Source organism: Martes martes, assembly GCF_963455335.1.
Source record: "Martes martes genome assembly, chromosome: 6".
NCBI classification, from domain to species: Eukaryota; Metazoa; Chordata; class Mammalia; order Carnivora; family Mustelidae; genus Martes; species Martes martes.
In genome coordinates, this window is record NC_137893.1 from 100,563,062 (window position 1) to 100,576,174 (window position 13,113).

The window sequence follows — 13,113 nt, forward strand, 5'->3', positions numbered from 1 at the left end:
AAGAGTAGTGGCCCAACTGTGTCGGGGATCACAGTTTATGGCAACCCCAAGTTGAGAGCCCTGTCCTTGCAGCTGGCTTCCCCACTTTGATACGTGGGAGCTCTGCCATACTGAGGCACCCCTGGTCTTTCTGTAACCCTGAGGGTCCTGAGACCACACTGTCCCAGTGAGGGTTCCACCCCCTGCTTGGCCACAGGAGCGAAGTCCCTCAGCAGAGCAGACTTCTAAATGTTCTGATTTTGTGCTCCTCTACTAAATCACTTGCTGGTAGCCAGCTGAGGTAGGCTCCCTCCCCCACAGTCTGTCTTCCCAAATATTACCTCAGATTCACTTCTCTGCATGACCATTTCTAGAACGTGGTCACATTTCTGTTCATAGAATTGCTGCTTTCTTTTCTTCAATCTCCTCTTGAGTTTGTAGGTATTCAGAATGGTTTGATAACTATCTAGCTGAATTACTGGGACCAGCTCCCAACCTCCTTAACTTGTATTTATTGACTGATTTCTATATGCCACACACTATATTAACAGTTCTTTATATATTAACTCATTTAATCCTAATAACAACCCCTTTATGTAGGTATCTTTAATATCCCCATTGTGGAAGCAAGGAACTAGAACCATAGAGAGATTAAAGAACTTGACCAAAGTCACATGATTTAGTTTGGTGGGTTTAGTTAAATACACACAGTTTGGCACCAAAGCTGTAATGGAATCGCTTATGTATACTACCCTCCTAAAGTGGGAGAATTATCATCACATATTTTATTAGTCATCATCTTGGTAGAGTAATTAAATTAGAACACCTATCTTGCACTGACACAGTAGGGAAAATGTACTTGGTCTCTTAAAAACTGTACCATCTATAAAAAAATCTTGACAGCAGAGGGTAAGAATTTCATCTTATGAAGAAATGAATTCATAATTATAAAAATTCTTTTGAATTCAATGATTCTAAATTATTATATAGACAGTTAATTTCTTTCCTTTCTTCCCCCTCTCATTAGTTCAAATATCTGGGTCCTCTATGTCTTTCACATCACCTGTCAGTGAGACAGCTTTTCCAGTTTGCTTGGGTCAGTCCCAGATTATACTTGTTCTGGTGACCTATATAGTATTTAGAATTTCCTGAATTTCTCATTTTTAACAAAGAATTTTATTTAATAATTGTATTAGAATAAGCCAGGATGGGTTATATCAACTTCCAGCTTCTCATCTTAAACCATAATCTCATCTTTCAGAGTGTGAGACATTTGTTCTGAGAATGGAGTTCTCACTTTAACACGTGGTTAAATCTGTAAGGGGACCAGCATCAAGACTCTTTCTTTATTTGATCTTTTCCAGATGCAACATGTAACTACTATCTCCTTTTCAAGGACAGCATGCAGGGTGCCAGCTGATCAAATAAAATATGCTTTGTGAGAAGCAGCTAGGGACAGCTAATTCTATGTGATCTTGGGTGGTGTTGGTCAAAAAAGAAATCTCCCCATCAACCCCTGCTAGTCCCTTGGTCTCCCCAGCTGGCTCGTTTTTCCATGACCCCTTCCTGGTCTTGTGAGATATCTGAGACTGACAGAATACCAATCCTCTGGGCCAGAGGGAAATATTGAAAATCATAAGCTAAACATACATGAATAGAGGCTGAAGGAACAGGGGCTGAGCAGTCCTGCTAGAGTATAGATTATAGTGAATGCTCTGGATATTGCAGAGTTTTAAAAAATTGTACAACATAAATCTACAAGTGTTTGTTGGATTTTTACTTACACTTGTACTTTTTATTTTGTAATAAAATCTTTGATAGTAATCTCATGAGAAAACAGCAGTATGGGTTTAGAGTAATAGGTTCTGAATTTCCATTTCTCAAGAAAGTTGATGATGCGCTTATAATTAAAACAAAATGTATTTCACTATTTACCATCTACCCTGGGAGTTGCACTGATCACATTAAAATCGAAAGACAAATCTACAACAGAAGCATCAAGATTTTAAGAAGACTGCACCCAAAGACAACTTCTAAACACATAAACAGGTAGAGGTGGGGCATATATAATCTATAAGGCATATATATATATATATGTGTGTGTGTGTGTGTGTGTGTGTGTGTGTGTATAATCTATAAAACATGAATTTTCATTTAGTTAAGTAACTACTCTAAGTTAATCTTCCTATTTACTTCCTAAGACTCTGGGTCTTTTGTTTCTGTATATTTGTGTGCGTGTGTGTGTGCACATGTGAATAGTAAAGATAGGGTTGTTAATATATTCATCCATGAGAAAGAGAACTTGTAAGTCATACCTGTTTATTAGTGTTCAGAAATTTCAATGGAAGAGCAGCTTAGCTAATTACCACAAAAGTTTTGTTTCCCATCTGATTCATGGAATCAAAGCAAAGATGTTGAAATGTATTCCACCAAGGTAAAGATAATTGCAAGAATGACATTCCATCAGCTTATTTTACCAGTTAAAAGCAAGTTCAAAATTCTGCCCACACTCACAAAGAGTATTACACAAAGATGTAAACCCCAGGAGGTGGAGATCGCTGGGTTCAATTTAGGATTTTTTTGTGACAAACATTATATTAGATATTTCAAAATCTTAAAAAAATGAACACGCTTAAAACAGCGGTTTTAAGATCTCTCCATAAGTTCTTTGATAACCCTACCCTGAGAGGTGGTGTCTATGTCTTCTTGACTCAGAGCCAACCTTACTTGACTTTTTTTTTTAGCTGATAGAACCCAATGGCAATGAACTGTTGTGACTTCTGAGACTCGGTCAGAAAAGGCCATGCAGCTCTTATTCTATCACTCATTCGTTTCTATCACTTACTCTTTGGAAGCCTCTCTTGGGACGCATCCTTTCAGAACCCAGCCACCAATCTCTGAGGAATCCATATCACATGGAGAGGTCATGTGTAGGTGATCAGTCAACAGATCTAGCCCAGCTGCCAGAATGTGAGAAAAGAAGCCATCTTGGAAGTAAATTCCCCAGCTCCAGCTGCTCAAGGCTATAGCCATTGCTCAGTCTTCCCAGCGAAGGCTCCAGACATGGTAGAGCAGGGAATATTTGTCCTCTGTGCCATTTCCTAATTCCTGACCCACAGAATCAGTGAGTGTAATAAAATGGTTGTTGCTTACAACTAACTCTAAGTTCAAGGTGGCTTGTTACATGGCAATAGTAACTAGAATATATATTGAGAACCTGTGTGCAATTTTTATTTAAAATCATGGGTTCATAAAACTTGATACAACTCAAAATGTCTCTAGCAAAAGTATGAATAAAAAGACAGTGAAAGTTTAGAAATTTCATAGCTTTGCATTGTAAAATCTCAGGTACATTTCACTATGGATTTAAATTGCACACATATTTAATTTTTTTCTTTCAAATCTGTTAATAGCAATTAGTTCATGAAATTTATATCACTATAAAGTTTATATAATCATTTTAAACTATTGTCTGCCAACTTAAGCATTTAACATTTAAAACCACTGTGACAATTCTATTTACTATGTAGATATTGAAAATCAATGACAAATACTAAAATACACTTGGCTTGTAACTAAAGCCAGTTGTTGGCTTATCAACATGGAAAATATTTAAATTATATACTATCAGCTAAGTGAAAAATATATTAAAATAACATGTCATGTATAAAAGAAGTAAAATGTTATGTGTGAGATGCAATGATTCTTGATCAGCAACAAAATGTTGGTATCATTTGTTTTTCCACATTTCATTTGGGTTTTATCTCAAGGTCAGGTTACAGCAATTAGATGTTATGAATAAGGTAAGATCTTCTTTGGAACCTAACATAAATATTTTTACTTTTGGCTTTCATTACAAACACCATGTCAATAAAGTTAATAATACTTTAATAAAGAAATTCTAAAAAAAATGTAATTATACATACTTTTATGAAGTTCAAAATATAATGCCTTTATAAGACTTTCCCTTTCAACACAAGAATACTAAAGGCATATTAAAATAAATGTTTAAACATGATTTACAGCCTCTTTCTATCTATGAAGACATAGTTTCTTCCATAACAAAACAGTACTTATATAAGAATTAATCCCAGATTTTCAAAGCTGCCATTGAAAAGGATACAGAAGTTGTTAAGAGGGAATTGAAATACAAGATGTATTAAGAAGTTGTAAAAGGAAGAAGTTGTAAGAGCTCAGGTCTCGTGGCCATTATCTTTGAGAAATGGCATAAAGGAACTATCAATGGTAATGGTAAAATGAAGTAATTATTTTCAAAATAAAGAGCTTAAAATATTAATTCCGGGTGAGATGCTAGCTGAAATTATAAATGAGACAGGTTGTAAGTACAGAAAATAGAAATATTAATCATTATGGTCCGCACAACTTCACAAAAATAAATCATTTTAAACTACTTTTTTTTTCTTTTTTTACAGACTTAACCTTGTAAGACAAAGAAATGGAGCTTAGTATCTGGGTATTTCACCTTAATAAGACTAAACTCAGAGAGGGTCATGATGACTAAAAGAAAATGTTTGAGGCAATCCATTGTGGAAGAAGGATTCGATTCGTTCTGCATGATTACAAAGATTAGGATTTGGATCAGTGGGTGAAAACAAAGGCTCCGTGTACTGAAGGCTGGGTTTCCCACAAGAAGAACATGGTCAACTAGACTGTACATATTCAGGATATGTAAGGTCATCACTGGAAGTGTTCAAATTAAGGGCTGAAAACAAACAAACGCCACCCCAGAACAAAAACAAAACCCCACTTGTGCAGGAGAAGGGTCTGTTATCTACTGTCATTGTGGTTGCCAAGTGTCCCATATGAACTGAACATGTCCTGTGTTGAATGATTTTGCTCTGCGTCCTGGAGTAACTTTGATAGGATACATTTAATGTCTTTTGGCTTTTGTCAAAAAACTATAAAAATATTTCAGACCTATTTTTCTGCCACAGTAACTGGTCCTTAAATAAATTACATGCCAAGATTAGTTGAAACCATACCTTCATTTACTAATAAAGATCTGAATGATCCCTTATGGTTTCTCCTGAAGTTTTAACCAAGGGAAAATGAAGAGGGAGGGATGAGAATTAAAAGTACTTATTTTTTTCTCTTTTCATAGAAAAGAAAGTAAAAGACTGTTTTGGCCAGAGTTCTAAGTTGTGACAAGTAACCACCATTAAGTAGCGACAACTTCAAATCTCTGCACGTGCTCTCAAATCAGCCACTAACCAACAGTTTGACTTTGGAAAGTGAGCAAATGAATGATAGCCCCATGCATCTGAAAGTCAGCAACTTCATCAGTGACAGGTCTAGACAACAGCCAATCAGCCAGTGCCTCATTCTGGAGAATTTGGCAGTCAGCCAGTCAACAGCAGACTTCCTTCTAAGACCCAAAGTAACACACCTGAAAGTCCATCGAAACCATATATACTTCTGGAAATCCACTAGTTCTTGAACTCGGGCTTTCCTAAACCTTACAGAGGATCACAACTCTAGCTTTGTATTCGTATCTTAAAATACAGCTCTCTCTTGCAGGCAAACAGGAAGTTAACCTTTTTTCCATCAGATACCAAGGTCACTTATTGTTAGTTTGCAACTCTCTCAGGGATTCCAACTGTGATTAGTTGGTTATGAGTTTGCACTTGTGAAAAACAGACCCTTTGGGTGTGGCTGTGAGATTATCATATGGAATCTTTTTGATTCCTGCAGTGGTTTCTATTATCTATCTTCTTTTCTCCAGCTAAGACAGCAGAAGTGATGATGTATTGTACACTCCGCCACAAATGAAAACGGAATGAATCCCAAAGTCACACGTCCAGGGCGAAGGACCAAAAGAGATTGTTTCAGTGTGAGTCAAGTGGGTCTCTCAAAGGTGGTTCTTGCAATCCATTGAATCAAGTTCTAGAAAGTAAGCATGCAGTCCAATTTGTACCAGCATACCTGGCCTCCAGCTTTCCGTGGTTCTGCTCCTGTGGTTCCCGTGGGTGCACAAGCTAGCGGTTTCCTTGGATCTCTGCCTCATCATTTCTCACTTCAGCCTGTGAATGTGCTTCTGCCTCCACTTGGCTGTCATGGTGCCGAGATTTCCAGCAAGATGTCACTAAGGCCCAGAGCTCGCTTATCTATTTTTTATCTGTATATATTTGTACCCCAAAATGAAAGAGAAAATTTTGTGATACATTTTCTGAATAGTGGACACTTACTAAACAAAGAAAAAGAACACTCAAGGCTCTTTGAGCAATATGAATTTGTTAATTCAATACTAATAATGAGGGTGCCTGGGTGGCCCAGTGGGTTAAGCCTCTGCCTTAGGCTCAGGTCATGAATCTCAGGGTCCTGGAATCGAGTCCCACATCCGGCTCTCTGCTCAGCAGACAGCCTGCTTCCCCTCTCTCTCTGCCTATCTCTCTGCCTACTTGTGATCTCTCTCTGTGTCAAATAAATAAAATCTAAAAAAAAATACTGATAATGATGGAAAATCAGATACAAAGCAATATTTTCCAGCTAAGATCTTCAAATAGTGCCGGAAATGGCCAGCAATCCCTGTACCTACGGATGAAAGATTACTCTAGACTTTACTGTGAAAGAGAGAAGTCAAGGGTCAATACTCAGAGATGAGAGCCTTTGCTCTTTGCTCATGACTTTATTGGTCCTTCAGGATAAACACAAATCTTTATCACTGTTTCTCCAGCACCTGATGTGTGTGTGACAAGGGGTCTTACTGGAACTGAGAGGATCTGTCTAAGGGAAAGATACGATATGCTAATCTGCATTTTCTACCAGTTTTGCTAAACATAGCCTAAGGGACAAAGTATACATCTCTTAGATCACACCGCATTCCTAAGGCAGAGTGGTCAAGCAGGCCTAGGCATTCCAAAGGCCTACGCCCTTTTTAGAAACCTTCCCTAGCCCCCAGCAGGCTTTGTGTTACATTTTTAGCAAGTCTGGTATTAGGGATGATTTCATGCTCTTCATTAACCCCAACAAACTAGTACCAAAGAAAGAGATAAATAACAAACATTCATATGAAGAAGAATTCAGATAAAACAAGTTGAAATGGCCATCCACACTGAATATTTTTGTTAATCTTTTTTCAGCTCAAAGAACTAGATATACTCCTATCAAAAGAATTTTCTGATTCCAAAATTGCAAGCAGATTTTCAAGTACCAAAACAAAATCTATTGCAATAATTTTTTAAAGTACTAACTCCAATTACTACTACAGAGATAAAAATATAAATGTCTCACTTTTTAAACTATAACTTATATAAACCAAAGATATGCAATCATAATGCTGAAAAAAAATTTCCCTTAGCCCATGCAATATTCTGTGTGTGTGTGTGTGTGTGTGTGTGTGTGTGTGTGAGAGAGAGAGAGACAGAGAGAGAGAATGTCTTGCTTATGAAATGAGACTTAAGAAACAATAGAAAACTTTGCAGGTTCTCTTATTTAGTAGTTAATGGAGAAAAAAAAACTTTTAATGGAGGTCAAACAAACAGAAATTTGGTAAATTTGGTAAATGTTAGTATAACGTGAAGACAGTGTTTATTTGAAGTTGAAGCAAAACACGAATAGCCCTATGGAAAGTAGGGGCTGTCTTGTCCATATTCTAATAATGTTCCTCAAGCATCATTGGATGTCCATTCTATTGAAGTAAATGTTATAAAATTATTCTTTTATTTCATTTGTTCTATTCAAACTGAAAGATTAAAGTATTTTTACGATGATTTTGACATTCAATATTGACTTCCTTCACATTCAAAACCCTAGTGGCGCTCTTAACACAGTTGAGAGAATCCTCAATTTATTTGAAGCTCTGAAATCTGTTTTAATTCTAAAGAAAATTTAATTTTATTTAATTTTATTTAATTCTAAAGAAAAGGACCCCCAAATTATTTTTTTAAATGTTATGTATTTATGTATTTATTTGAGATAGAGAAGGAGAGAGCACACAAGCAAGAGCACAAGTTGGGGGGTGCAGAGGGAGACAGAGAAGCAGACTCCCCACTGAGCAGGAAGCCTAATGCAGGGCTCAGTCCCAGGACCTTGGGATCATGATCTGAGCTGAAGGCAGATGCTTAACTGACTGAGACACCCAGGTGCCCCAAGACCCCCCCAGATTCTTGTTGACGATTATGTTGACATTAAGTGAAGCTTATACTTTCTCTTTAACATTAGGATTATGCAAATTGAAAGAAGAGTTAACAGTGTTTTGAAATACTGCCTTGTTTCAAGGAAATTTTCAGATGTGTTAAAGAAAGAATCAATGGAAAAATGTATCCTGTCAGGTATCAAAGCTCTTCTTAAAAGAGGGACATCATTTATAAATAGGAAAATACATTCTGATTTGAAGTGTATAATTGTTAAGATACTTGTCCTATTTTTTGAAATAGACTTCACCCCTTAAAGAATTTGATTCTTCTATATGGAGGTTAGTAAATATTCTTCCAGCACGAGAATATGAAATCATTATGTGCAGTGCTGAAGAAGAATGGAATAGAAGATAACAACAATACTCTTTTCTTATTAGTGGACAACATTTTAAAAAGTTGCTTATCAGGATATGCAGCACAATCCTGAAAAAGGCAAAAGCAAGTTGCGTCATTAAAAGAGCATCAGGTGTCATATAGTACCTACACTTGGGCTGAGCATAGCACAATGTATAAACTCGTTGAATTACTGTGTATCCTTGAAACTAATGTAACATTGTGTGTCAACTGTACTTCCCCCCAAAAATAGTATGTGCTTCAACAAATCAAACTGAAAATCAACTGAGTTAACTTTATGCTAGCAAGTATTTGGTATACCAGTGTATAATGCTAATGCTCGGTGTGCTTTCCCATTAATGAATGTTCAATGGACCAAAAAACAAAAGAAGTTGGCTATTATGATTGTAGGAGCTATGTTTCAATGGAATCTGAGAAGCAAATTATGCAAACGCAGAAACTGTTAAATAAAGCCAAATCATCAGGGAAATAGAGTTGAAGAAAGAAGTATGCAATTCAAATACTTATAATTTATTGCAGATAAACCAGAAATAATTTTTAGTATAGATATGCCTCTCACAAATTTTCTTTTATGTCAATGTAATACTCAAAGTTGATTAGAAATAACTCAATACTTAAGTGAGCACCTTGCATTATTTTTAAAGATTTTATTTATTTGAGAGATAGACAGAATACACAAGCAGGGAAGGGGAGAGGGAAAGGGAGAAGCAGGCTCCCTGCTAAGCCAGGAGTCTGATGTGGAGCTGGATAATGACCTGAGCCTAAGGCAGATGCTTAACAAACTGAGCCACCCAGGTGACCCAGCATCTTGTATTTTTATTAATCCAAATGGCCATAAATAACAAAACCTCAGTGCCGTGCGTTTGTGAATGTGAATTGTGTTGTGAATTGTGAGTTTGTAGGTCAGTTGGATGGTGCTACTGATCTTGGCCAGACTTGGCTAATCTAAAGTGGGCTTTCTTCAGTATCGATACTCAGCTGATGGAAAGGATAAGGTGTGGCTGTTAGAGGATGGCCTCACTCATTTGTCTAGTTAGTGGTTTGCTAACTGTTGACGGAAGCTATTGGGATGGCTGGGACACATGACTGTGATCATTCTGTAGCCTAGCCTTGACTTGTTCTCAGTAGCTGCAAAGGTTTCAAAGAGAAATGGTGGAAACACATGGTCCCGTTACTGACATATTATCGATTCTATTGCATTGTACCGGGTAAACCAAGCCCTAAGTTTAATACAAACTCATAGAGTAAGGATATAGACTTTACTCCTTGAACCTACTGAATTATATTGTAAAGGGTGTAAATATAGGAATAAATGGAGAATCGTGGCCATTTTTGCAATAAATTTACCACACAGAAATTCAAGCAGTGTAGCTCTAAAAACTGTTTTCTTTTTCTTAGTAAGTCAGCATGTTTGCTAATTTTTAGATGTTCTTGATTTAAAAAGTGAATTGGATATAAATTAGCATTTAAGAAAATTGACTTGACTATAAACCACTGATTTTGACCAAATTTCTTAACTAGGATGTTTTTATTATTAATTTCTTATATTAGATAAAGATTAAACAGTATAAATATTTTCACTGTAAGTAATATGGGACACCTGGGTGGCTCAGTCAGTTAAGCATCTGACTCTTGATTTCAGCTCAGGTCATGATCTCAGGGGCCTGGGATTGAGCCCCTTGTTGGTCCCAGTCCAGGATCCCCCCTTGGGAATCTGATTGTCTCCCTCTCCCTTTGTCATTTCTTTCTCTCTCTCTCTCTCTCTAAAATAAATAAATAAATCTTAAACCATAAGTAATATGATTTAAGTTTAATATGTTTGTTATTCTTTTAGCAATTATTTTCCCATATACATTTTTCAATCTAGATAAATCCAATCCTCATGTTTTTCCTTTATGGACCTTCCCTTTTGGCTTCCATGAAAGTTTCTCTATTTTAGGATAGGATAAATATAAATAATAATATATTATTAATAAAATATATCATCTCTTTAGAAATGTTGCATTTGTCTATAGATCTCCTGGCTTGCTAAATAAATACACAAAAATTACATGAAAAGAATATCCTTTGTCAAATAATGAAATTAACAAAAAGTAAGTACGCAGAGCACAGAGTAATATAGAGCTGGCCTTTTATATTTGACTCTCTGGTAGCAAGAAAGTTTCATAGATCATTTAGTTTGAGAATAACTGATTGAATATTATTCACATGCACACAAAAATAATTGACGACTAAAATTATAAGGAAAATAAGATTTTTTCTATATATGTTATGAGTATTTCCAGTCCCAAAAAGCAAAAAATAAATTAATTAATAAAGTTACACAACCTGTAATTGTCTTTTCTTTTAAATCACAATCTTTGATGATACATTTCCAGCATTCCACACATTGTCTTAGCTTGTTTGTATTTTCTTCCACAATTACATGCAATATCAGTAAGATTAGGCCCCATAAGCATCCAACAGAGACTAAAAATCTGCAATTTCTGGTGCACTCAATTTCAGGTTTTATTTCACTCACATACAATTATGAGAATTCTGTTTCAATAAGTAGTATCAGTACTTCGGTGTTTATGTTTTGCACTCTTTCTGTATAAAAGCAAGTAAAAAGAAATTCAACAACTGACCAAGCAAGCAAATACTTATATATAGTTTAGGAAATGATCCTGAAGAAGATGAATGGTTGGCATCACCATATGAGTCAGCTAATATCTAAGTACATTTTATCTAAAATACAAACATGAAAATTAAGATATGCATATAATTTAGTAAAATGGCATTTCTTTAGAAAGGCATATAATTTCCTATAAAACAACGGTTCCAAATCTTTAGCCTGAATCAGAAGCACATGGAGGACCTGCTGAAACACTGATTGCTAGGTGTTATCCCAGTTTTTTGATTTGAGGGTATGCTTGAAAATTTGCATTTTTTTTTCTTTAAAGATTTTATTTATTTGACAGAGATCACAAGTAGGCAGGGAGGCAGGCAGAGAGAGAGGAAGGGAAGCAGGCTCCCTGCTGAGCAGAGAGCCCGATGCGGGGCTCGATCCCAGGACCCTGAGATCATGACCTGAGCCGAAGGCAGAGGCTTAACCCACTGAGCCACCCAGGTGCCCCGAAAATTTGCATTTTTAACAAATTTCCAAGTAATAGTGATGCTGCTGATCCAGAAACCAAACTCTGAAAATTGCTGATTCCAGATGGACTGAAGAAACAGTATAAAAATTAATTACTCATTATTCTTGAGTCTCCAGTCTACTACTTCTTTGGATAAATTGTTCTATTTTCTAGATAAACCTTGAAAAAACTAGTTATCAATCATGCTGATCTGAGGACAAATGCTGCAATTAAGGATTATATAACTAAAAAAAGTTTGCACTTCTCCTGCATTGAGTGTTGAAATCATGTCCCTCATTCCTAGTTGACAGTATACTTGGGCTGTCCTTTGAACTGCTTTATTTACAGATCATTTAAGTTACAATGTATTTTAGGTTTTGTTTTTAGTTAATAAACTCTATTTTTAAATACTGTATAAAGAGGGACACCTGGGTGGGTCAGTTGGTTGAGCAGCCAACTCTGGATTTCTGCTCAGGTCACGATCTCAGGGTCCTGGGATGGAGCTTAGAGTCAGGCTCCCTGTTCAGAGGGGCATCTGCTTCTCCCTCTCCCTCTGCCCCTTCCCCTGTTCTCTCTCTTTCTAAAATAAATGAGTAAATCTTAAGAAAAAATAAAAATAAATACGATATAAAGAGATATTTGTGAGCACTCTTGCTATCTGTGTATATCTATTCATACTGGGGGTTCTCATTTCTCAATTTGGTAGAAGTATGATAGTTTGCTGTTTTATCTTGTGTTTACTCAACATAGAAATGTAGAGTTTCTGAATACTAGACTCTTCTAGTGGTCTCAGTATTTGACTCATTCGTTTCATGATTTGGGGGAAAGAAAATGCCCATGCCGCCAAGCTTAGTAAAATCTGTGTCACCATGAGAGGTCTTCTTGCAGAAAAATTGGTGGTATCCTTCCTGCAGCCCATCAGTAACTCAGTCTTTCATTATGTCTAACCAGTCTGAAAGTTACTAGGATAGGAGCTTGCTCGACTTCAAAAAATCACAAGTTATATAGCATGTTTATGTTCGTCTGAAATTTATTTTAAAAAATCAGTGTTTTCCTGTGTAGTTTATGATTTCTCCAGAAAGAATGTTCTACTTTTCCTTAACAGGGGCAAACTAAAGAGCCGAAGCATAAGCAGCCTCCTGATCATCTCCTGTATCAAAGTCGGTTTTCTCAGTGAAGATGTTTGATAAAAAAATTAAGTTGATTTGATTCCATAAATGCATATGGAAGTTACATGGGTTTGCTATCTATTTCCATAGAGAAGTAGTTTGTTGGATGTCTGGAGTGTTTGGTGAGGAGAAAGGTCATTAATAAAATGGTCTCATCCAAAATTTTCCTTTCTCCCTTTTTTCTTTAAAGGAGAAAAAAAGTCAAGGGCAGCAGGAAGCTGACCCAGGGGCAGCACTCTTCACCTCCAGGGAATGTTCGATCTGCAGGGCTCTTTGCCAAACTTTCTAAGGACAAAGAAGCCCTGAAATGGGAACCTTTAAGTCAATTCATCAGAAAAC